This window comes from Myotis brandtii, unplaced genomic scaffold, assembly GCF_000412655.1.
Source record: "Myotis brandtii unplaced genomic scaffold, ASM41265v1 scaffold81, whole genome shotgun sequence".
In the NCBI taxonomy this organism is placed as follows: Eukaryota; Metazoa; Chordata; class Mammalia; order Chiroptera; family Vespertilionidae; genus Myotis; species Myotis brandtii.
The window spans coordinates 213,638-238,161 of NW_005371273.1; the positions used below are offsets into that span (position 1 = coordinate 213,638).

Sequence of the window (24,524 nt, forward strand, 5' to 3'; positions counted from 1 at the left end):
TTGTGCTTTGTTGAAAATGTGTTTCTTGAAAGTAAGAGTATGTTTAAAGTATGTTCATAAATGTCAATCTAAGAAATGCTGGTTGTTTACTTTTTGGTTATCATTGGGATCATTTAAGTCATATGTATGGTCTTCATGTATTTGTCTGTATGTTTTATGTAATGTGTTTTCTGCCTCTGAATGGAACCACTAGAGTATGTTTTATTGGCCTAAAGAGATTGAATAATTACATAAATAAATAGAATCCTATGGTCTAGATAAAATATTTAATATTAAAACTGGCTTAAGTTTAATTAATATCCTTTAAAGTTATTACCAAATATATACATTTGTTTTACTAAGATTTACAAAATATTTATAATATAATCTTTTGCTTAAGTATATTCGACATCCTACCCAAAGTTTAAATTTCAAAAGACTTTTTTTTAACAGAGCAATTACTTTGAGTTATTACAATGGGCCCTGAAATACCTTAAGGATTCATCTTCTTTCCTAAGTTTTTAATTTGACCTATTAAATATGTTTGAAACTTTACATGAGAAGCTTTGCCAAATAAGAATTAATACTAATAACTATTTTATTTATATACATATATTTTATTAAGACACATATTGTAAAAATTTCAGTCTGCTCTAGGAAGGAACTTGCAAAGATTCAGAGCTGAGTTCAAACAGGAAATTCTCAGGAGTAACAGATATCCTGTCAGTGACACCGGACAAGCCTAGAATAATAGTTTCCTATGGAAGGCATTTGGCAGTAGTACTCCAGATGTTTGTAATCCACACATTGGGCGTTTATGAATTGTTTCCAGTGCTCAATATACACTTCCAGTGAGCCACGTGCAGTGTTTTAAAATCTTGCATATTGTTTGTTCTTTATATATATTTTAAAATTCTACTTTGAATCTAAGAATATAAGCTTTATATTGTTCTTTTATGTTATTTCATAATAATTATTATTTACCAAAAAATTATCTTGGAATGTTATATCTTACAGAACAGCAAGGTTCTTTGTTAATCGGTCAAGTCTAAAACATGTCATTTAAGTTTGTCATTTACAGACCATAGTTGTTTTGCTCTGATGCATTTACAAATCTGTTAGTTAAGTCTTTCAAAAGATTAATAATAATGACTCTGACTTACTCTAAATTACAGGTTTCTAAGCAGGTCATCTCTATAAGTCAGTAAAAATCTGTAGAATTCTAAAGAATGACTGAAAACATAAAATACTGGCAAATATAGTCAGGACAAACAAAAGACTAGTTATATGAAAATCTTTCTGTCCTTCGGATATAAGAAAGTTTGCTTTTATTTCCCTAAAACAATTTGGTAAATTATACCTTCATAAGCAATATGGAAGTGTTTATATTTTTCTCCCTACCTGAATTTCACAACTCTCAATATGTGAGTATTATTTTTATAACACTATATTTATTTGTGTAAAACAAATAAGAATCTATTCTCTTTATATGACCAGTTTCCAATTGTGATTTTATTAACCAAGACTTTGACTGGAAGGTCATGTCTGAAAAAAATATGCCTAGACTCTGGGCATCACCAGAAAGCATTCTTAAAACTGATTGAAGCCCATTAAAAGCTACTTTCAAGAAATGGCCTGGAACCTTGCTTGTTTACTTAGTTCATGGTAGTCTTTCCTGTAATGAAGGAAGGTTGCTTTCCTGGGAGATGGCAGAAGGGGCCTCAAGGCATTTTGGGGACCTCAAGAATTTGAGGAGTCCACCCAAACCTCTGCAGGTAAAGCCAGATGACAACTGTGTGACTTGGCTTCTGTTCCCTAAAGGGTTGACTTCAGTTGAATCTGAATATTCTTTGTAACTGAAATTCCAGCAAAGTAGATCTGAAAAAGTCTATATAATCAATTACTATTCTTCTTGTGTTCATGCAGATAACAGGCCAAATTAAAACTAAACTTGATAAAGTACTCTTTGAAAAGAATGAGGGTAATTTTAGAGGGAAAATTTGTGTTTCAATAGACTCCATATACACAGTTGTAAATGTTAGACTATAGTTCAGTTCATTATCTTCAAAGTTTTATTTTTCACCGGTGAATTAAACTAAACTAGATCTTGATTTTTCTAGTTTTCTTAAATATTTGACCACAACCCTCCAAACTAAGGTTTTGTTTTTCTCTCTTCCTTTGACTTGGAATTATTAACAACTGAGACTTTTTCCTTTTATCAGACCATTTGTAATAATTATTGTCATTCTAGCTTTTGCCCCAATAATACTAAAATTTATAAAACAGTTTGTTTCCACCGGGTTGCAAGCCCTACTTGTACTCAGGAAATAGCATCCCTAGACACCATCACTACCCCAATTTGTGCCCAGGCCTCCTCATCCCTCTGACAGAGAGCAAGAATCTTTTGGCTCTGAGGAAAAATGTCACCCCCTTTCAGCAAGAAGCAGCTACAGAAGAGATCCTATTCCCCTTTTCTTTGAAAGAATTCAGTGCCAAAAATCCTTGAGGGGGGAATGTTAGACATACATGAGCAGAGCAAGGACAATGGGCCTAGTACAGAAACTCACCAGAGCAGAAAGCCCTGATATCTAGCAAGGGGCAAAACTGGGAAAACAAGAACCTCACCCCCAGGGTAACTGACCTATCCTCCCCTAGCATATCACTGGTCAAGCTGTTTAGACCCCCTGACTTTTTTCTCCTTCAAGATAACATCTAGTCCTCAGTTGATTTTTAGCTCCAGGCCCAGAAAAGCAGCAAAACCAGACAAGTGATGCCTTGGCTGCCTCCGGACCAGTTACATTGACTAATGACCCCCTGCCCTGGCACAGACCAATCAGTGGAGACCACAACCCTGAAAGACCACACCTGGAAAGCTGATGAATGTTCTATTGAAACACTCCCATGAGAGCTTTCCTTTCTCTGGGAGTTAGATGGGAGAAAAACCCTCCCTTATGTTTCCACCTGATGCCCATCACCCTGCATGCTTTCATCTATGCCAGTACTTCCCTTCTTTCCAGTGACACAATAGGATGCATTCCTTGCTATAACCATACCCATGTCATTAGCATAGATCATTTTAACTGCTCAGATCTGCACAAATTAAGGGGAGCTTCCTTGCCTCAGCCCAAATGATGTTTTCCAACCCATTAATTGGACTAAAATCATCTGCCAAACTATGATGACAATTGCACCCTACTCAATGCAGCAGATGGTGGCTAGGAAAATCCTTACAAACTTCATTGCCCCAGTTTTCAACCCCCCCGCCTCAACCGGGCATGAAAACAACACAATACCTCCAAGCTAGGTCCATTCCATAACTATCTCTCTCTACCAAACTACCATCTTCTCAACAATATACCAGCACCCCCAAGACTCCTTTGGCTAAGTGGAACTCCTAACAACATCTTAGCTCGAAATTCAGAATCCCTTGAAGCTACATCTCACTCCCACCTTGATGGCTCCCAACATAGGAGTGATTGTACCCTGGGAGTCATCACACCAACAGGCATCATTATCTTCAATACAACCCAACAAATAATAATTGCACACCAGGACAAAAAGGGCCTTTGGCCTAGTCCTGGCAGGGGTCATTGGGACAATCTCAGCCGTAGCTCCATGGGGAGGGTTTGCCTACCATGAACATACTCTAACAGAATTCACCAAATCAATAGAATAAATATTTGTTCACACAGTGGATAGCTTAGACAGACTCTCTAGGTCCCTAGATTCCATAGCCAATGTTCTTGATAACTGTTTAGCCCCTGATTTCCTCCTAGCAGAGCAGGGAGGTGTCTGTGCAGTAATTAACAAAACTTACTGTTAGGGATAATTAGCTATATAAACTCACTGTGAAGACCATTTGGAGAAAAAAAATGTTACCATAAGAAGAAAAAAATTTAATGGCCATATATTATGTCCTAGAACTGCACTAAAATTTGTACAGATACAGTCTTGTTTAAGCTTCATTTAAAACCTGCAAGATGCTCACTATTATGCAGTTTACAGATAAAGCAATCGACAATCTGAAAATTATTCAATTTGTTAAAAATAAACTGACAAAATAGCTTCATAGACATGGAAGCATGCAGGGGGTGGGGGAGGAGGGAGTGTAGATTAACTGAAGAATTTATATGCATATATGCATAACCATGGACACAGACAATAATGTAGACAAGGCCTGGGGAGGGGATGAGATTGGTGAGGAGGGAGCCAATGGGAGGAAAAAGGGGGACATCTGTAATATTTTCAACAATAAAGATAAATTTTAAAAATAATAATTTAAAATACAGGTTGTAATGGGCAGAATTTAGGAGAATGAAGTCCACATTATATAGCTTCCTGGGGTGGATCCTTTTTGTTTGTTTGTTTGCTTTGTATTTTTTATATCTATTGTTGAGAATATTACAAATGTTTCCTTGTTTCCCCCATTGCCCCCTCCACCTGGTTCCTGCTCCACCCCAGGCCTACAGAGCACTATTCTCTTGAAGACAGGGGCAATACTAAGGGATAGCTTTCGAGGGCCTTAGCCTCCAATCACCTTCATCAGATGTCCACGTAAATATCCTAAATCAAAGTAGAGTATTTATGATGCAAATGTGTCGCCAGGACAAATGTTTTACCCTTCCCTTTTTTACTAAATTGTCACCCTTCCTGCAAAGAAATTCTGGAATCACCACTTCCTCCATACTATTTTTATGTATTACTTTTCTCTTAAAAACAGGTATTATTTATCTTACATGATAATTTAAACAGATTTTATTCAGCATCTGTATCTACTTTGAAATATAATTTTTCTAGAAAAAAAACCTGTTCTTTATTTACAGTCTGTGAAGAACAGGAATGGCAATTCTAATACCTGGTTTCTAGTGCTAGAAACTGGTAACCTGGCATGGTCAAAGTTTTGCTATTGTCAGTGTGGCAGTTAGAGTTATTAATATAAGGAAAAGCAAAAGGGAATTAAATACTTTTCATAAACTGCAAAGTGGGAACAAGTAACAGAACAGAATCTCCATCTAGGTTACTGGTAGACAGACCTATTAACACACTCTAGGAGGGCAGCTGGTCCTGGAACAGGACAGAAAACCTCCTTAGAAATGCTAAAAGCCAGGTAAAGGAGGTGGGAGGAGGAAATTCCTCCCCCTGGTGCATGCACAGTAAGAACTTGATGATATAATGGAACTTTCAGACATGCGCAATGGTAGTCAGGATGATGAATTAGAGGGGCAGGGCATAGCGTGGGAACAAACAGAAAGGTAATTGGATTGGATAGAGGGCATGAAGCCGCAATAGAATTTACTGGGAGGAGGGCCCAATCTAAGCCTGTGAAAAGTTAGAAGTTTGGGTTGGGTAATTTAAATGGTTGTCCTTTACCTAAACCAAGAAGATATATGAAGAATTATCAGAAGCCTTGGAGCAGTGCTTCTAGAGCCTGCACAGCCTCTAGATATCCAAGGATGTATTAATTCCCCTTAATTCACAATAAAATATTACCATCACATTTAAACTTTCCCACACATGTGTGTTTGGAATTCTTTCCTCGTGTCACCGCAAAAGGACCTATGGCGCACACCAGCAACACTATGACAGAAGAGGTTCAACAACCCATCTCTCCATAGAGAATTAAAAATTCTCCTATTTGGATATATTAGGACAAGATCTGAACTCGGAATTACAGTAAAAGACTATAGGCGGGTTGCTAAGGCTTTGTCACTGTAGGACCAGCAACTCTCCCCTGGCTAGTCAAACGTGGATGCTGAGTCATATTTCTTCTGTACTTGGTATTGAAAGATGAGGCTGACTTACTTTTCAGTTTTCTATAATGTGATTTAATTTTGAAAATAAACTGTTTTCCCTAAGGCAATTTAAAATTATAAATCAGAATAAACCACCACACAAGAAACAACATTTGGATAATGGTTTTTTAAAATATGTTTTTATTGATTTCAGAAAGGAAGGGAGAGGGAGAGATACATCAATGATGAGAAAGAATCATTGATCAGCTACCTCCTGCACGCCCCCTACTGGTGATGAGCCCACAATCCAGGCATGTTCCCTGACCAGGAATCAAACTTTAACCACCTGGTTCATAGGTCGGTGCCCAACCCTGAACCACAATGTCCGGGTGTGTTTTTAAATTTTGTTTTTTTGTTATTGACAGTATTGCAGATGTCACCCGTTTACCCTCCCCTGTCCTCCTCCACCCAGCCTCCACCCAATCTGAGGCCTTCACCACACTATTGTCTGTGTCCATATATTATGCATATAAGTTTTTTGGCTCATCTTCTCCTGTCCCCCCCAAACCCCTCCTCTCTGAGATCTGCCAGTCTGTTCCATGCATCCATACATCAACCCCATACTGTTTTCTATAGTGTCTGCACCAGTCTGCATTCCCACCAGCAGTGTACTAGGGTTTCCTTTTCTCCACATCATTGCCAGCAGTTTTCTTTGCTGATTTACTGATGGTAACCATTCTGGCAGGTGTGAAGTAATATCTCGTGGTTTTAATTTGCATTTCTCTGATGACTAGTGACATTGAACATTTTTCATATGTCTATTGGCCATCTGTATTCCCCTTTAGAGAAATATCTATTTAGGTCTTTTGCCCATTTTTTTTAAAGTTGGATTGTTTGTCTTCATTTTGTTGAGTTGTTTGAGTTCTTTAAGATGCTAAACCACAAAAATCCTAGAAGAAAACATAGGCAGTAAAACTCAGACATCTTTTACAGCAATCTTTTAGCCAATATGTCTCAGAGGGCAAGAAAAACTTGGGAAAATATAAACAAATGGGACTATATCAAACTAAAAAGCTTATGCACAGGAAAAGAAACCATTAACAAAATGGGTAGTGTTTTTTATCCACATCACGGAAACTGCATGAGAAGTATTTGCTATTGAATCTTAAATAGCTTAATAACATTCTTCACTGCTTGCTTAATTAGCACTATATTAACTTGCCTAATGAAATTATATGCACACAGTGGGTGCTTCACACATATGCAATTTTGATAAATATTGGAAAAATCTATAATAATAGAAGCGTAATATGCTAATTAGACCAGACAGCCGAATGACCTTCTGGACATCATTCTGGACGACCTTCTGGATGAAGCTGCAGCATTGGGGGCTGAGGAAGAGGCGGCCACCATGGCAGGTGGGGGCCGAGGCAGAGGCAGTAAGGGGTGATCAGGCAGGCAGGCAGAGTTGGTTAGAGGCAATCAAGCAGGCAGGCAGAGTGGTTAGGGGTGATCAGGCACTCAGGCAGGCAAGTGGTTAGGAGCCAGTGGTCCCGGATTGTGAGAGGTATGTCTGACTACAGGATCAGGCCTAAACAGGCAGTCGGACATCACCCAAGGGGTCCTGGATTGTGAGAGAGTGCGAGCCGGGCTGAAGAACACCCCCCCCCCCACCACACACACACACATGAATTTCGTGCACTGGGCCTCTAGTACAAAATGAAAACCTCGAAACACTGAGTAAAACATTAATATGCCTAATCACCTTCATCTGTAGCTTACTACAATTATAATATGCAAATATGACCTTGTACTATTCTTGAATATTAATGCATTATTACATAGAGTGAATATACTACTTTCCTCTCTGGGGTCTTTTCTTCCCTATGGACTTCTGTTTTCATTCAAGTTTTTGAAAAGTTTGATGTTTTATAAAGCAAATACAAGGTGGGAAAAAATAGGTTTGCAATGTGTTTCATGTACTTGCAACTGTAAACCTACTTTTGTTCACCCATGTATTTTCTCAGAAGTTATCACCCTAATCTCACAGCATTATGTTTCCTGAAACATTCTCTGGATGGTGGAAAAGTTTCTCAGTGCACATGCAAGAATATATTAAAGAGATGTCAATACTAATAAGTAGGTTTCTTTTTAAATAAATCTATCAAGGATTGCTTCATGGAGATGAGTTATATCACTCTAGGTAAGTTAATGAAATGTATCACACTAGCACAGCTATTTATGTGTAGCTTTCTGTTTCTTTTAGTTTTATTTACAATAACACACAAGTTGAAGAGAGATCTAAAGATATGTGTAATGTTTATTGGAGGAACACAAACTATATATTTAAAATATCTTTGTTTCTTTTTTGTACACCTATGTTTTTGTTAAATATAATATAATAATAATCACTTCCATTTATTTATTTTTTTATTTTGGGCCAGCAATTTCACTAACCTTATCCTCTCGTCTTTAAATTAAACCTACAATGTAGTTATAATTATTGTTTTGGGAAACTCAGACCAAGGTGTTAATTTTTGCCCAAAGTTACACAGCTAGTAGGAAACATAGACAAGATTCAAACCCATGACTATCTAACTGAAAACTCCATACTTTTTACATTACTACATAGTGTCTCTTATGTGTGTTTTATATATTAATAAATTAAATTTAATAAATAATTGTGACATAGGGAATTCAATCTTCCCTAATTATTTGTTATACAACTTTTATAATACTAAGTACAGTTGTTCAAATGTATTCATATTCTCAGAATAAAATTACTTTTAAAGTGTTCTTATAAGAATCAGTATTACAAAAGGGATTTAGTAGTATATCATCAACAATTTTTTATACTTGATATTTATCTTAATTTTTCACTGTTGTGAACTATAGGAAATGGACCTCTGTGATCCATCTCCAGCATGTTTGGCTTTAGATGGAAATGGCTGCTGAATTTCCCCAGGGCAAACAGGATGTAGGAAGGAGGGGAGAGGTTATAGGAACAAAGAACTGTGTATGTGGGCCAGCATCATGGTGGAAACCTCTGAGGCATCTGCCTCAGCTAGACATGGGGAAGTGGAGGCAGCTAGAAAGGCCTCAGCCCAAATTATTAAATGGCCCAATGGGAGTCAGCAAGACCTAAGTGACCTATGAGGAAATGGATGACTCTATAGTACTCAGCCAATGAGGAACTGGAGGAGGAACTAAATAAATAGGCTATGTTCACTGCCCCAGGGGTGAACACCCACTCTTGAGGATGTATTAAAAGTCTCATTTTTGCATTACTTCTGTCTCTGAATCCATTATTTGAATTCAGACAGGTGGACATTCTCTCACAACTTGAAGGTGTGTCTGGGACCTCTGTGCATGTGGAGGGGGGGGCAGTTTAAGGGAAAATGTATCCTGCCTGATTTTGGGTGGCCTCTTTGCCTGAGCCCCATCTCTTCACGGACACCATAGAATAGGCCCAAGACTGTTTTTTATTAATTAATTAATTTATTTATTCAGAAGATGGCAAAAATGACACAAGAAAGGTACACGTGATAGAAATGGCCAGAGAGAGATGAAGCAGATCTTGGGGAGTGGGAGAAATTGCCAGTATGAGGAATTGAGCACAGTGTGAGAAATCTCCAGTGTGGGGGATTGAGCACATAGAACACATAGAATAGTCACAAGTGACTTTCTGAGGATGGGAAACAAAAATTCTAGGCCTAGGGAATACATTCCCCCAGATAGTCCATTGGGGAGAATGCTGAGGTTCTGGGGGACAGTCTCTAAACCAGGGACAGGAGACATTGCTCTGCTTCAGTGGTTTTTTTATGCAGGGCATTCTGTGGAAAAGAGCATGGTGTGAAGCTTTTATCTGTGGGTTGTGCATGCCTATAAATATTGTATATAAGAGTGTTTCTGCTGATGTTTTGTGTCTCTTTGTTGTTTGGCTTAATTTGTTTAAAGATGGAGCACATCCCACTTTGGGGGTCCCAGCTATTTGTGGCGAGACTGAACACATGGCAGAGATTTCAGGAATGTCCCAGCAGTTGCAGAGAATTCTTAATCTTGGGGACTCTTCCTGCTTTCCCTCAAGGTGTCAGCTGCCAGAAACTCTTAGCTAGTGAGAATTCTTTTCTGTGTGTCTGAAATGTAATTTTGGCTTTCTATCTTTTGAGAACTTAGTTTGCTCTTTGCCATTTTATGAACATAGGGAATCCTCTGTCTCTGCTGTTTGGGCTTTGCACCACTGAGGACCAAAGATTATTTTGCTGTGCTGGGTTAGTATGAGATAACATTCTAAGGCTAATATCCCCACCCATCCTTTTGAGAGTACTTATTTCTTTATTGTAGGAGTTTTTGTTTCTTTGTTTGTTTCTGTTTTTAAGATCTCTTCTTATATGTGAGATTTCATGTTGTTACAGTCTACTCAGAAAGAAAAATGTGGGAAATAAAACATTTAAACACCCCCAGGTCTATATCCTAGGAGGAGCAGGTCTTCAGAAGTGCCCTCCAGCAAGTGGTAGAGATAGCAGTGGTTTTGTAAAGAAAAATAAAATAGTACTTTCACATTAAAGCCACTGGAGCCTGGTGAGTTATCCTTGTTACAAAATTTTCCAAGAAAATGACTTGGGTTATAATAATAATCAGCTTTAAAGTCTCAAAGTTGTTATAAGTATAACAAAAATGAAGGGTATATGATAAAGCTTTTTCAGTGATAGTTATATATGCCTAAACAAAGTTTTCCAAAGTCTTTGGTAACTTAAAACTTTGGAGTTTGCTGGATTAAATAGTAAAAATTATTAAATATCTAGGTATTTTGAAGTAACCAGATACTAAAATATTAATCTGAGTTTGCCTCATATAGAGAATCTAGAGGATAGATTTGAATCTGTTAATGAATAAGTCTTGTATTTTATTTAAAACTAGAGGCCCAGTGCATGAAATCGTGCACAGGTGGGGTCTGGCTGGCCCAGCCCCAATCAGGGAAGATCGGGGCTGGGCCAGTCAGGAGGAGGAGATGTCAGGAGTTCGCTGGCCTGCCTGCTCTGATCAGGCCCAATCAGGGCCAGCTGGGGGAAGGGGCTGTGGTCAATTGGTTGGCAGGCCCTACCCCTGATTGGGGTTGGGGGCTGATTTGGGGTGTGGCCAGCCATGGGGAGGGGCTGTGGGCAGTGGGCCATCTGGCCCTGCCCCTGAATGGGGTGGGGGGTACCCCTATTGGGGTGGGGGGCGATAAGGGGTGGGGCCATCCAGGTGGAGGGGCTGTAGGCTGATCAGGGCGGTGGGGGCCCATAGGGAGTGGGGCTGATCGGGGGGAGGGGCTGCAGGCCTATCATGGTGGGGCAGGCTGATCAGGGTTGGGTGTTTGGCCGGCCGGCCCCACCCTTAATCAGGGTGGGAGAGTCCGGTAGTGGGCAGTACTTATTAAAGGATACTTTTGAGAACAGTAACTGGGAAGAATGGGAAAAGAGCAGGTTTGAGCAGAGGAATAAGTAAAGTTGCAATGCTGGCCAGGGATCAGCTGTGGGAGGTTTACCCTGCAAGGTGTGGGACCTAAACTCCAGGCCAGGCTCCCCAACCCAGAGCACCAGAACCAGGAAGAGGTGCCAATATAGCACCCAGCTGTGAAAAAGCAGCAGGGTTTCTGTCCACCAAGGAGAGACCAAATATGCTGGAGACACAAACACTCCCTTAAAGGGCCAACATGCAAAATTTTATTTTTGCAGCCACTCTCTCAGGGCATCAGCAGAGAAAAGGTGATACAGATTGGAGTCACCTGAGTAGAGTCTGGGATTTGTGGCTCTGGGAAGAGATGTTGAGGGACAGCTGCTGCTATGTCTCCTGAAATTGATAGAGTTGCCTTGTATAGTATGTGTCCTGTAAGGCCCAGTCGCACAGCCTCCCCAGTCACCTGAGCTGGGCACTCTAGGTGAACTCCTGTGTGGGCTCTGTGCACTGTCTTGCTATAGTTGAGCCTTGATTGCTATGAGCATCAGTAGGAGGAATTGACCCTCAGGCCAATTTTCTGTGAGAATCAGCTGTACCTACAGTGGAAGAGCTGCTGTGCGGAAGACAGCACTATGGAGCAGGATTTGCTTCAGTGGGGCTTTGGTGCTGGCCAAGTCCTCCCCTTGAATGTGTTGAGTGTGATAGAGTTATAATCTGGTGTGGTCTGAAGCTGTCCACCAGGGCCTGGGGTTTCCCAAGAGGTTCAAAGTCAGCCATTGCCTGTGCCCTGCCTGGGGCCACCTGGCACAAGCTGCTGAGTGATCTGTAGATAGCTGCTACTTGTTTTGGGCTTGGAGGTGCCCAGGAGTGGCCAAATTATGAACCAAGATAGGCTGCTGCTAGTGCTGGTCCTGGGGCCATTTATCAAGAGGTATAGGGCATGCTGAGTCCAGCTGCTACTTGTTTGAGAGATTTTAGGAAAGTCTGAAGTCTGTGCCAGGAAAGGCCATTTATATGGAAAAGCCACTGCAAATATCTTGGGTGGGGCAAGATCTCAGGGAATCAATAGGGTGGGGAAAATGGTGTGGGCCAGGTTGATGGAGACTCAATTATGGTGCCTGCCAGTCAGCTCTGTGGCAGGGGAGGTCTCAGCACTTTTGTCTAGGATAGTGGTCGGCAAACTCATTAGTCAACAGAGCCAAATATCAACAGTACAACGATTGAAATTTCTTTTGAGAGCCAAATTTTTTAAACTTAAACTATATAGGTAGGTACATTGTTATTAACTTAATTAGGGTACTCCTAAGGCTTGGGAAGAGCCACACTCAAGGGGCCAAAGAGCCGCATGTGGCTCGCGAGCCGCAGTTTGCCGACCATAGGTCTAGGAGAAAGCTCCCCCTGAGTTTTTGCCCTGATGCCAGACAATTTAGTTCTTCTCCGTATGTCTTGGGATTCTTTCAAGCTGCTGCCCCAATGCTGAAACTCAGAGGGAGTGAATCTGAGTATGTCCATTTGCCCGCCCTTTAAGAGGAACTGCCTGGATCTCCAGCAGCCTCTGTGTCACTCAGCCACAATCCCTACTGGTTTTTACAGTACAAAGTTACAGGGACTTCTCTTTCTGGCAGTGGAATCCTGGCTGAGGAGTCTGATGTGTGGGAGCTGGGTCACCTTCTGCCTCAGGGGAGCACCTCCACAGCCAAGATATCCCTCCCAATTAAAAGCATGGCACTTGTGGCAATTAGACCAGCCCATTCTGTGCCTCCATCCTCCTCTTAGTCTCGATGTGCCTTCTTCTTTAATTCTCTAGTTGTAGGACTTCCATTCAGTCAGATTTCAGGCAGTTCTGAATTATGGTTGTTCTGTATTTTAGTTGTACTTTTGTTGTGGTTGTGTGTGGCGGTGAGTACCAGCATTTACCTATGCCATGATCTTGGTTCCTCCTTCTTTTTATTTCTTATTCCTTTTATTTTTTTGCCTTTAACTTTTCTCATTCTTTTTTTCCCTTTTAATTTTTATGGAATATATCTGCACAATAGCTTGCATGCCATAGATGATGTTGTGCCTCACAGTCAGCCAGCCTGAGGGTCGATCACACTCATGAACGAATCAACAGCATTCAAGCCTGAATTATACCAGTAGGGCCCACATAACCCACACAAAGGACATTCCCAGAACAACCAGCTCAAAATATCAAGGTGACCACACCACTGGGTACCACAAGATATCTACTACATAAGGCTGCCTCCCCAAAGCCTAGAAGTTATAGTAGATCCACATAATACATAAAGTCAAATACAAAGAGATAGCCTAAATGTGGACACAAAGAAACAGACCCCAAATGAAAGAATAGAAGGAATCCCCAGAAAACCAGGTACATGAAATCTATCAGATAGAGTTCAAAGTAATTTTTATTAAGATGCCCAAGAAACTTAGTGAGAATTACAGCAGCATGAAAAAGGATATAGAAACCATGAAAAATAACTAGACAGAAGTGGAGAATACCACATGTAACATCAAGAATACAATGAATGGAATGAAGCAGAAGAACAAATCAGAGATTTGGAAGACAAGGTAGAAAATAAACACCCACTTAGAGCAGCAAAAAGAAAAAAAGAATTGCCCTCACCCCCTTGGTGTCTGTGTCCATGGCATGAATGGGATTGGGGTGGAGGGGCAATGGGGGGATAAGGACACATATGTAATACCTTAATCAATAAAGAAAAAAAAGAGAAAAAAAGAAAAAATAAAGAAAATAAAAAAAGAATTGAAAAGAATCAGGATAATTTAAGAGAACTTTGGGACAACATGCAGCATAACAACATTCACATAATAGGGGTACCAGAAGGAGGAGAGAGAGAGAGAGAGAGAGAGAGAGAGAGAGAGAGAGAGAGAGGAGAGAGAGAGAGATCTAGAACCTATTTGCAGAAATAGTGATATGAAACTTCCTAACCTCATGAAGGAAAAAGGCACACAAATCAAGGACATGCAAAGTCTCTCAATCAAGATAAACTCTAAAAGGCCTACACCAAAACACATCATAATTAAAATGTCAAAGGTTAAATACATGGAGAGAATCTTAAAAGCAGAAAGAGAAAAGTAGTTTATTATGTACATTAGAGTTTCCATAAGACTGTCAGCTGATCTCATAACAGAAACATTTAAGGCCATAAAGGAATGGCATAAAATATTCAGAGTAATGAAAAAAAGAACCTACAACAAGAATATTTTACCCAGGAAGGCTATAGTTTAAAATTGAAGGATAAATCAGAGCTTTTTAGGCAAGAAAAAGCTAAAGAAGTTTCTTTCCACTAAACCAGTATCACAAAAAATGTTAAAGGGCCTGCTTTAAGAAATAGAAGAGACCAGGCTGGTGTTTCTCAGCTTTTTGGAGTATGATTTATACATCAGAAGGTGGCAGGTTAAATTCCTTGTTGGGGCACATACCCAAATTGTGGGTTCAATCACTAGTCATGGTGTGTGCAGAAGGCAACTGGTTGATGTTTTTCTCTGACATCCATCTCTCTCTCTCTCTCTCTCTCTCTCTCTCTCTCTCTCTTCCTCTCCCCCTTACTCTCTTGCAAATCATTTTTTAAAAGTAGAATGAAAAAGAGTTAAAAGAATAAAATGGCAATAAATATATACCTATGAATAATCACTTTAACTATAAGTGGCTTAAATGCTCCAATCAAAAGACATAGGATAGTTGACTGGATAAGAAAACAAGGCCAATAGGTATGCATTATACAAGAGACCTACCTCAGAACAAAAGATACACACAGTCTAAAAGTAAAGAGATAGATAAAGATATTTAATGCAAAGGGAAATTTTAAAAAGCTGGGGTAGCAATATTTACATATGACAAAATAGACTTTAAAAAGGCTATAGTAAGACACAAAGAAGGTACATATATAATGATAAAAGGAGTAACCAACAAGAGGATATAAGTCTGATAAACATTTATGCACCCAACATATGAGTAACTAAACATGTAAAGCAAATATCTATGGAGATAACGGGAGAGATTGACAGTAATACAGTCATAGAAAAGCGTTAACACCCCATTGACATCAATGGATAGATCTTCTAGACCAGGGGTGGGCAAACTTTTTGACTCGAGGGCCACAATGGGTTCTTAAACTGGACCGGAGGGCCGGAACAAAAGCATGGATGGAGTGTTTGTGCGAACTAATATAAATTCAAAGTAAACATCATTACATAAAAGGGTACGGTCCTTTTTTTTTTTTAGTTTTATTATACAGCCGTAGTTTGCCCACGGCTGTTCTAGACAAATAATCAAGTAGTAAATGGTGGACTTAAATAACACACTAGATCATATGGATTTAATTTATATCTTCAGAGCATTTCACCCCTAAGCATCAGAACATACATTATTTTCAAGTACACATGGAATACTTTCTAGGATAGACCACATGTTAGGACACAAAATAAATTTCAATAAGTTTAAGAAGACTGAAATCATATCAAGCATCTCCTGTGACCATAATGGTATGATACTAGAAATCATCCACGGGGTCGGGGGAAAGGAACCTGAAAAACACACAAAGTCATGGAGGCTAAATAACATGATACTAAACAATGAATATGTTAAGAATGAGATCAAGGAAAAAACAAAGGTTACCTTGAAATAAATATAAATGAGAATACCACAACCCCAAATCTATGGGACACATCAAAAACAATCCTAAGAGGGAAATTCATAGCATTACATGCCTAACTCAGGAAACAAGAAAAAAATCAACTAAACAATCTAACATTACATTTAAAGTAACTAGAAAACAAACAAACAAAACACAAAGTGAGTAGAAAGAAGGAAATTATAAAGATCAGAGCAGAAATAAACAACATAGAGTCTAAAAAAAACAAAATCCACAATACAAAAGTTCAGTGAAACCAAGAGCTGGTTCTCTAAAAATATAAATAAGATTGAATAACATTTAAACAGACTTAACATGAAAAACAGAGAGAGGACCCAAATAAATATAATCATAAATGAGAGAGGAGAAATAATATCTAGCACCAAAGAAATACAAAGGATTGTAAGAAAAAAATTACAACTATATGCCAACAAATTGGACAATCTGGAAAAAATGGATAAATTCCTAGAAACATAAAACTAAAATCTTCCAAAAGTAAATGAGGAAGAATCAAATAATCTGAATAAGAAGATTATAGCTAGTGAAATAGAAGCAGTTATAAAGAAAAACTCCCAATAAAATACAAGCCGTAGACCTGAGGGCTTCATATGTGAACATTACCTAAAAATTTAAAGGTGGAACTGCCTTTTGACCCAGTAATCCCACTTCTGAGACTATCTATATATATAAAAGCGTAATGGACAGTTACCACTGGTCCACCAAACAACAGGTGGACCGGTTGCTATGACGTGCACTGACCTCCAGGGGGCAGACGCTCAACACAGGAGCTGCCCCCTGGTGGTCAGTGTGCTCCCCCAGCCAACCTCATGCGGTCAACCTCCCACGGCCTGCCCCCCCCCCCAGGCTGGCTGGCCAGATGGGCCCCTATGGCCCCTATCGGCCCCAATCGCCAGCCAGGCCGAGGGACCCCCACCCATGCACAAATTCGTGCACCGGGCCTCTAGTAGTGTAATAATCCCAAAATACCAATCAGAAAGAATATATGCACCTCTATGTTCATAACAGTGTTATTTACAATAGACAAGATCTGGAAATAGTCCAAGTGTCCATCAGTCAATGAGCATTTAGTATAAATTAGGAATGTTATTTGCTAAAATAATACAAAAAGACAGAAAACCCTACCACAGTAATTGAAACAGAAAGGGAGATGTGAATAATACATTGTTACAATCATTGATGACTTTAGAAATCCAGACTCTATGTCTCTTTCTGTTCTGCCCATTCTTAGTATATGGCTTTTTTCTTCATGATCCCATGATGGCTAATGTACCTCAGGCATCATGTCTGCATTCCAAGAATGAAGAAACTATGTGGTAACTAAGAAGTATGATTACTGTGTCATAAAGACTAAGAGATTTCCCAGAATCCCTTGATTTATGACTTGTTAGCCAGTACTATGTTATGTGCTACCTTGGCTGAAATGAATTCTGAGGAAGTAAGCATTTTAACCAGGCACATTTCTGCACTCACTGAATTATAATGAAATTATGTTTTTTAATGAATAACTTTATGTGCCATACATCTACTAGATGCTGAACAATCACATTTCCTATGAAATTAGGCTGGTGTGTGACTTACAAGACTTTGTTTGAAATAAAGTGCTACCAAGGTAAAGGAAATATTTTTAAATTTTGATTATGAAATAATACAACACATAAAAGTATAGAGATGAGAACAATCACATTTCATGTGTCAATCATCCAGCCCCAACACATAGAATCTTGCTTCACTGACTCCTACCATTCTGTATCATATTGAAACAAATCTCATACTTTATAACAGTTTTTAAGAACTCTGCTTTTTTTATTCATTGTTTTTTTTCTATTACCTAGAACATTGCCTGGAAGTAACATGTGCAAAAGAATGTTTATTGAACAAATGCAGGAGACAAAGAGAGAATAGCAACTCACCTTCTGAAGGGAAAATAGTAATATCACAAACAAAAATTGAGAAAAATAAACGTATCTCATTACCAGGAAAAAAAAATAAGGTATATATTTCTGTGGCTCTGTGGCTCTGGCATTTCCACAGGTGAGTACTTTGGAGACTACTAGTAATATTGGGCTGTAGTTACAAAGTGTTGAGTTCTTCAATTTTATTCTACCTCTTCAAGTTTGTTTTGCTTTGGGGGTTGCTTGAAACATCATATGGATTTTAAGATTGGCTTTTTCATTTTTTAAAAAAGCTATTGTAATTTTGATAGGATTGTTTTGAACTTACAGATTGTGTTGGGTAGTATTGATATGTTAACAATATTAAAACTTTTTATCCATAACCATGGATTGTCTATCCATTTATTTAGGTCTTCAATTTACTTTAGCAATGTTTTGCAGTGTGTAGTGTCTAAGTCTTTTGTATCCTTGGTTAAGATTACCCTAAATATTTATTTAGTTTAGATGCTATTTTAAATATTTTTAAATTTTTTCTTGTCTGATTGCTTATTGCTGGTATTTAGAAACAACTTCTTTTTGTTTGTTTCTCTTGTACTCTGCTACTCTACTAAACTTAGTTATTGTCTCTAATAGCTTCTGTCTGGATTTTGTGAGATTTTCTCTATATAGGACAATTTATTCTTGAAAAAAATAAAATTTTACTCTTTCTTTTCCAATTAGAATGTTTTTACATTTCTTTAACTTGTCTAATAACTCTATGACTACTATTGCTATGTTGAACAACTTCAATAAAAACAGAATCCTTGTCTCATTTCTGATCTTAGGGAAAAATCTTTCCATCTTTCACCATTGAGCTTTATGCTAGCTATGGATTCTTCCTATATTTTTAATATGTTAATGCCCCCCTATGATTCCTAGAAGATGATTGTGAGAAATAGATTCTTGATCAGATTCAGATTCACATTTTGGTAACAAATGATAGATGTTGTTGAGTAAATCTCTCATTACATACATTTCTGATTATCTCACTTTTTTCAGATGTTAATAACCATTGGTAATTATTATGTAAACCCCTTAATCCTGACAAGTTTCAGTTTCAGTAATAAATTTAAAATAGGTCTTTAAAGTTTAAAAAAATTAAGAAGGCAGAGAAGTACTTGATGCCACAATATGTTGTTTAAGTGATAAACACACAATGCAATATGCAGATGATGTATCATACAATTGTACACTTGAAACTTATGTAATGTTAGTGACCAATAAGACCCAATAAATTTAATAAAAAAGCTATAATAACCAAGAAATTGTGATACTGTATCTGATTATAGTTCAATTCATAAGTCATCAGTACAGGAAAAATGTATTTCTTTTATAATGAATGGTGTTGGGAAACTGTAAAAAAATAAAATAAATAATGACATATTACAGATGGTTATTTTGTCATAGCCAATACTACATGGATATGATCACCAAATGATCCTCCAAATCTCTTCCTTGGTCTCTGATTCATGATTCTATATTGATTCCAGGTTTTCCTATAGGTGGTGAGGCTTGAAATAGGGGATTAGAGGAAGAAAAAGAAGCCAAGAGAAAATTATTTTACTATTACATAATAATGATTATTTCAAGAATTTAAGTTAGAAAAATTTTTTTAAAGAAACAACTCAATAAAGAAATAATAGCCTTTTAAACAATATATTAGACCAAATGGGCATTATTTACATTTACAGACCTTTTCATCTAAGAGCATCAGATTATACTTTCTTCTCCAGTGCACATGGAACATTCTCAAGGTTAGACCATATGTTAGAATACAAAACTAGCCTCAACAAACTTAAAAAGATTGAAATTATACCAAGTATATTCTCTGACCATAAGGCTTTGAAATTAGAAATCAAATGCAAAAAGTTAAGTAAATGACACCACAAATATGTGGAGATTAAACAACATGCTTCTAAAAGATGACTAGGTCAACAGATGAATAAAAGGTGAGATCAAAACTATATAGAGACAAAGGAAAATGACAATATGACATATCAAAACTCTTTGGATGCAATGAAGCAGGACTAAGAGGAAAGTTTATATAATTGCAGGTCTATCTAAAAAAAAAACACAAGAAAAATTTCACATAAATAATCAAATATTACATCTTAAAAGCACTTTAAAAAGAACAAGAAAAATCCAAAAATCAGAAGAAGAAAGGAAATAATAAAAATTTGAGCAGAATTAAATGAAATATAGACCAAAAAGACTATAAAAATAATGCAACAGCCATGGCCAGTTTGGCTCAGTGGATAGATTGTCAACCTGCGGACTGAAGGCTCTTGGGTTCAATTCCAGTGAAGGGCACTTGCCTGGGTTGCAGGCTCAATCCTCAGTGGTGGTTGTGCAAGAAGTAGCTCATCAATGATTCTCTATTATCATTGATGTTTCTCTCTCTCTCTCTCCTTCTCCCTTCCTCTCTGAAGTCAATAAAAATATATTAAAAAATAATGCAACAAAGAACTGGTTCAATGATGAAACAGATTATAAATTGACACACACCCCCGATAGAATCATTAAGGAAAAAAAAATGAAAATATTCAAGTAAACAAAATAAAAAATGAAAGAGAAAAAGTTACCACAGACATCACAAAAATATAAAGAACTATGCTAGAATATTATGAATGTCTATATGCCATCAAATTCAATAATCTAGAAGATATTAAAAAACATGAGTATGTTTCTAGAATCATATAACTTTCCTAGACTGAATCATGAGGAACCGGAAAATCTACATAGACTGATCAGCAGTGAGAAAATGGAAATAACCATAAAAAACCTTCCCTTTTTGGAGAAGTGTCTATTTAGATCCTTTGCCTAGTTTAAAATTGGATTGTTTGTCTTCTTTTTGTTAAGTTGTATGAGTTCCTTATATATTTTGAATATTAACCCTTTATCAGGTGTATCATTGGCAAATATGTTCCCCCATACAGTGGGCTCCCTTTTCATTTTGTTGATGGTTTATTTGCTCTGCAGAAGCCTTTTATTTTGATGTAGTCCCATTTGTTTATTTTATCCTTAGTTTCTCTTGTCCTATCTGTGACAATTCTGCTATATAAGATGTCTGAGATTTTTCTGCCTATGGTTTCTTCTAGTATTTTTATGGTTTCACAACTTACATATCCATTTTGAGTTCATTCTTGTGTATGGTGTAAGTTGGTGGTCTAGTTTTATTTTTATTTTTTGCATGTACTAGTACTTGCCCAGTTTTGCCAACACTATTTACTGAAGAGACAGTCTTTACTTAATGCTCTTGCCTCCTTTATCAAATATTAATTGAGCATAATGGCTTCGGTAGATTTTGGAGTCTCTGTTATTTTCCATTGATCTATATGCCTGTTTTTGTGCTAGTACCCAGGTTGTTTTGACCCAGTGATCCTATTTCTAAGAATATATCCTAAGAAACCCGAAACACCATTCAGAAAGAATATATGAACCCTTATCTTCATAGAAGTACAATTTACAATAGCTAAGATTTGGAAACAGCCCAAGTGCCCATCAGTAGATGAGTGGCTATAAAAGCTATGGCACATTTATACCATGGAATACTATGAAGCAGTAAAAAAGAAGGATCTTTTACCCTTTGAGACAGCATGGAGGGACCTGGAGAGTATCAAGCTAAGTGAAATAATTCAGTCAAAGAAAAAGAAATATCACATAATTGCACTCATATGTGGAATCTAAGTAACAAAATAAACTAATAAATGGAGTAGATCCAGAGACATGAAAGCATGGAACAGAGTGTGGAAATTTAGGGGGAAAGTGGGGGAGGATGGGTTGGTGGGAAGAGATCAACCGAAGACTTGTGTGCATATATACATAACCCATGGACACAGACAATAGTGTGGTGAAGCCCTGGGGCAGGGTGGCGATGGTCTAGAAGGGGTCAATGAGGGTAAAAAGTGGACATATGAAACATAATGATTTTTTTAAAAATGAGCAGAAGACCTGAAGGGACACTTCTCCCCAAAAATCATATAAATACCCAACAGATATTTGAAAAGATTCTCAACTTCACTAGCTATTAGGGAAATGCAAATCAAAACTACAATCACACTTCTTAGAATGGCTATTATCAACAAGATAGGTAGTAACAAGTATTGAAGAAGTTGTGGAAAAGAAGAAACCCTCATTCACTGCTGGTGGCAATGTAAACTGGTACTGGCACTATGAAGTATGGAGGTTCCTCAAAAATTAAAAATCGTTATCATATGACCCAGCAACCCTTCCTCTAGGTATCTACCCCCCAAAATTTACCAACATTTATTCTCAAACACATGTACACCGCTATGCTCATTGTGGCATTATTCATGGTGGCCAAGACATGGGAGTGTCCTTCCATAGATAATTGGATAAACAAGATTTAATACCTATATACAATGGAATACTACTCAGCCATAAGAAAAGGTTGAACTATTGCCACTTGCAACAACATGGATGAACCTTGAGAATATCATGCTAAGCAAAATAAGTCAGACAGAAAAAGTTAAGTACTATATGATTGCACTCACATGTGGGATTATAAAATTGAGACCAACAAATAAACAAACAAGAAAAACAAACAAACTCATAGACACAGACAACAGTATGGTGGTTACCAGAAGGAAGGGGGATAGGGTGTAACAAAGGGTGAAGGCAGTCAAATAAATGGTGACGGAAGATGGTTTGACTTTGGGTGTTGGGCTCATTATGCAATATTAAGATCATATATCATAGAAATATATACTTGAGGCATATATAAACTTATTAACTAATGTCATTTTAATAAATTTAATAAAAAGATAGAATAGGCCCTGGCCAAGTGGCTTTGTTGGTTGGAGCATCATCCCATATACCCAAAGGTGGCAAGTTAAATTCCCGGTCAGGGCACTTACCTAGGTTGTGGGGTCAATTTCTGGTTATGGCACATACAGGACACAAACTATCAATGTTTCTCTTTCCCTCCACCCTCACCCTCCTCTCTCTTTAAAAAAAATCAGTAAAAACATATCCTCAGATGAGGATTAAATAAAATAATAAAATAAATTAAAATAAAATAACTCAAAGCTAGTGAGAGCATAAATTAATTAAAAGCATTCTGATTGAAAAGCAATGTGATATGCAAAATGTTGATATCTATATATATCATTTGTTCTATTGTAATTAACTAGAACATATATGCATGTATGCATAACCTATGGATACAGACAATGATGTGGTGAAAGCCTGGGGTGGGGCAGGGACTGGGTAGAGGGGGGCTGCTAAGCGGGGGTAATGGGGAACATCTGTAATACTGTCAACAAAATAAATAAATAAATAAATAAATAAATAAATAAATAAATATTTCTCAAGTCAACTATCTGGTTATTCTGAGGTATAGTTTGTATAGAATGGGCAGTATAAATGCCTACTTTATCTTTTTTTTCTATTTCAGTTTTAAAAATAATTAGTTGGCTTGTTACTATCCTCACAAGGTGATCTATGAGTTTCCATTTCTAAGTATAATTTTGAATGGATGAGTTTTAATGCATTTCATGTTTTGATTCATTGCAGTTATTTCCTTTATTGAAGTGAAAATTGGCTTATAGTTTATCAGCTAGCTCTGGAGCTCTTTTGACATGATTGCGATAGTCTTTTATGTCATTCCTAAAAACAAGGAAAATAAGATATATCAGAATCATTCTTTTTTTTTGCCACATGCCTCTATTTAGCCATTTCGCTATGAAACCCTGGTTCCCATTAATGGGAAATGCTATTTAGAGATCACAACAGCACTTCTCCCTGGTTGTCAAGGTGCTAACTGAGAATGACATGGGATACCCAGATACAGGAGATGCTATTGCCCAGCTCAAGGAGGTCCTTGAGTACAATGTCATTGGAGGAAAGTACCAGAGGGGTATGACAGTGCTGATAACATTACAGGATCTGGTGGAACCAAGAAAGCAGGATGCTGATAGTCTCCAAAGGCCCTTGCCTATGGGCTGGTGTGTGGAACTGTGTCAAGCTTTCTTTCTGGTGTCAGATGACATTATGGATTAATCCCTCACCTGATGAGGGCACATCTGCTGGTATCAGAAGCCAGGCATAGGTTGGATGCCATCAATGATGCTATGCTTCTGTAAGCATGTATCTAGCACCTGCTGAAGCTCTACTGCCGAGAGCATCCCTATTACCTGAACCTGATCAACCTCTTCTTGTTGAGTTCCTATCAGAATGAGATTGGACAGGTCCTAGACCTCATCACAGCCCCTGGCGGCAATGTGGATTTTGGCAGATACACTGAAAAGAGGTACAAATCTATTGTCAAGTATAAGACAGATTTCTGCTCTTTCTACCTTTCTATAGCTGCTGCCATGTATATGGCAGGCATCAATGGGGAGAAGGAACTTGCCAATGCCAAGAAGATCCTACTGGAGAAGGGAGAGCGCTTTCAGATTCAGTATGATTACCTTGACCTCTTTGGGGACTCCAGTGTACGGACAAGATTGGCACTGACATCCAGGACAACAAATGCAGCTATCTGGCTAATGGTTCAGTGTTTGCAATGGGCCTTTATGGAACAGAGTCAGATCCTGCAGGATAATTATGAGCAGGAAGAGCCTGAGAAGGTAGCCCTGGTGAAGGCACTCTAGAGGAGCTGAATCTGCAGGCTGTGTTCAAGAAGTTTGAGGAAGATAATTTCAGCCACCTAATGTGTCTCATTGAGCAGTAAGTACCCTTAGCTCCTGCCCCCAGCCATCTCCCTGAGGCTAGCAGATAAGATCTACAAGAGGAAAAAATGA

At 38.0% G+C, this 24,524-nt stretch overlaps 1 pseudogene; it reads left to right on the top strand.

Moving 5' to 3' along the window:
* The first annotated feature begins 1,685 nt into the window (after positions 1-1,685).
* Positions 1,686-24,524, top strand: LOC102260693 (annotated as a pseudogene).